The sequence below is a fragment of the Galeopterus variegatus genome, unplaced genomic scaffold (genome assembly GCF_000696425.1).
Source record: "Galeopterus variegatus unplaced genomic scaffold, G_variegatus-3.0.2 Scaffold1061, whole genome shotgun sequence".
NCBI lineage: Eukaryota > Metazoa > Chordata > Mammalia > Dermoptera > Cynocephalidae > Galeopterus > Galeopterus variegatus.
Window position 1 is genome coordinate 5,251 of NW_007727172.1, and position 3,118 is coordinate 8,368.

General features: G+C 34.4%; 1 pseudogene; it reads right to left on the reverse strand.

The window, feature by feature from the left end:
* Nucleotides 1-636: 636 nt before the first annotated feature.
* Nucleotides 637-3,118, reverse strand: part of LOC103591968 — a 6,512-nt pseudogene continuing 4,030 nt past the window's right edge.

Below are 3,118 nucleotides of genomic sequence, written 5' to 3' on the forward strand. Positions count from 1 at the left end.
CTGAAACATTTCTTAGGACCTTTTTGGTGAATTTGATCATAAAATTAAAAAGTGTGTGTGTGTTTATAAAGGCATACCTCTGATAAGAAGGCTGATTTTATATTTGCCTTTTCTTCTGTATTTTGATCAACACAGTACCTGCTCTTTTTTCCAGACTACTCTGCTTTTCAAACTTGATTTTTGCTGTCACAACTGTCTAAAACATCATTTAAAATCAGCTTCCTCAACTCGGAGGGGTACTCTTTGAGGACATTTTGTGCATAGTTTTCTGATGCCCTGACATCTAGAGGGCATGATGAAAAACACAGGGAAATGACATCCTTACTAATATACCAGGGACTATTTCTGGCAAAAACAAAAAAAACTAGAGGTCTAGATAATTACCAATATAAATTGATGTTTAGAAATGTAATCTTGTCTCAGCAGAGTAGAAGGACACCTTTTCTTGGAATGTGTCCTGCAAACATGGTTATTACCAATAAATACAGTTTATAGCATCAATAGAGTATAGGTGTCTGTGATGGAGGACAGTAGACTGTGAATTGAGCCTGAAGTAGAAAACCACTGAGAAACATCAACGGTCTTAGGTGTGAAAAAGATAGATCTGTGTGACCCCTTACATTTAGAACTTGTACTTTCTTATTTACAATGGTTAAAGCAGCACATAGTTTTAAAAAAATAGTTAATAAAAAATAAACTTAGGAAAATGTTGCAGGTACGTGGTATGAAAATGTTAATGGGAGGAAAAATGTTACTTTATTGAAGATAGAGTACTGAAGGCTAAATTTGGCACTGTTTCATCACTGCGTGACTTTTTTATTGATGACAACTGACTTTTTCTGAAGTTCGCTAAACTTGGGGGCGGTTTTCAAGTTTGTAATCCCAGTGCTTCAGCATTAATTTATAAATACTCTCTGGACACTGCTGAGAGCCTGACATCCAGTATCCTCTTTCTTTGTGCTCTTGTGTTTGTTGATTTGTCATTCCAGGGTATGGACAGACCCCTAAGCTGAAGGTCTCCCAGAAGAGGATGCCAAAGCTCCATGCGTCACTCTCAGAACGATATCTCCCATACTTAAGAGCTTCTGGTGCTGTCCATTTAATGGGAATCTGCTTTAAGTCAGAAGATGAATACACACCACCATCCTTTTGACGAGACATTCCAAAGTCACTGATTTTCAGAACATTATTTTCACCTCCAGGCAGTTTCTTGCAGCAAGGTCCCTGTGTATACAATTTTTACTCGAGATACGTCATCCAGAAGCAGCAGCTAATGAAAATTTCACTGAGTTTTAGTTCATCCTTCTTTCTCAGAAAGGATAGGAAATTGTCTCCTGGAACCAGTTCCTTAGTGATGTAGATAGACTGTCTTTGTGTGTGAACTCCTATAATTTTGACAATATTGGGATGATTATATTGCTTGAGGATTTTGGCTTCTTGTAAAAAAATTTTTAATTTTAGTTCCTGGGAAAGATCTTCTTTACATGTTTTAACAGCAACAGCAATTTTATCTTGTAATGTGCCCTTAAATACATCATCAAATTTTTCCTTGCCTAGTAATTCTCCTAATGTGACATCTTCATGATTGAGAACTCATTTCTTATTCTACTAATTATGGCCATACTATAATGCCTTGATTCTTTTTATTGTAATATTGACCTTTGTTTTTTTTTGAATTTAAGAAATTGAGATAAAGTTTACATAAGATGAAATTCACAATTTTATTTTTATTTTGTTTTGTTTTTTTCAGCTAGCTGGTACGGGGATCTGAACCCTTAGACCTTGGTGTTATAACACCATGCATTAACCAACTGAAGTAAATGGCTAGCCCTTCACCATTTTAAATTGTGCAATTCAGTGGTTTTTAGAATATTTACTATGTTGTGCAACTATCACCACTGTCTAATTCCGGAACATTTCTATCACCCCAAAAAGAAACACCATGTCTATTAGCAGTCACACCCAATTCTCTACTTCCCTAGCCCCTGGAAACTACTAATGTACTTTATCTCTCTATGGATTTGCCAATTTTGGGCGTTTCATATGAATTAAATCATGTAATATGTGGCCTTTTGTGTCTGGATTCTTTCACTTATCATGTTTTCAAGATTCATCATCATGTTTTTAAGATTCATCATCATGTTTTCAAGATTCATCATCATGTTTTCAAGATTCATCTATGTTGTAGCATGTATCAGTACTCCATTCCTTATCATGGTTAAATAAATTCCATTGTATGAATGTGTACCATATTTTGTTTATCCATTCATCAGTTGATGGACAGGAACAATGACTTTTAAGTATTAAAATTGTAAGTTCAACATTAGTGTATCCACAGTTGTAATTGATAATGTCAAGATTATACATGATGTGAACAGAATGCTGTGTAGAAATGATATGTAAATTATTTGTCAGCATTTCATGCAAGTGTGATTGTTTTCTAAGGCCCCTTATAGCTCTGATTTTATGAAATATGTGAATGTAGTATTTTCATCAATGAAGTTTAATGCGTTAAGCATTAGTTTAAAATTTGAGAACAATGTTAGGCAGATATGAAGTTATTTGCCACATGTTGTAATGATCATGTTTTGAATTTATTTCAATATGCAGTATTTGAAAAAAATGTCAATACATAAGGGAAAGGAAATGAGTATAATTGAGTCAATATATTTTTAAAGCAATTTTTATAATTTAGCAGACATTGCATCTTAATATAAGTCACTATTAAAATTGTGTCCTTGTGAAAAATGTGATGTCATTTTTTTTTTTTAATCATGTAAAATAGGTTCTTTTTCTTTGCCACATGTTCTGTTTACTTTTGATATACTATTGCTTGCCCCTGTGGAATGTTTTACTTGTTGCTATTTTATTTTTTTAATCCCTTTCCCCACCCTTCCTTCTCACACAAACAAAATATTCAATGATTTTTAAAAAATCATCATATCGTGCCTATCTTTATTGTTTTTCTAAGAGTGGACAATAAGGAATACACAAGTATTTCATCTTTTTCTGGGGACTTAATACAAGCCTTTGTGATTGATGGACCTCATTTTCCTTCCTTCCCCTCCCCTCCCCTCCCTCCTCTCTCCTCCCCTCCCTCCTCTCCCCTCCCCTCCCT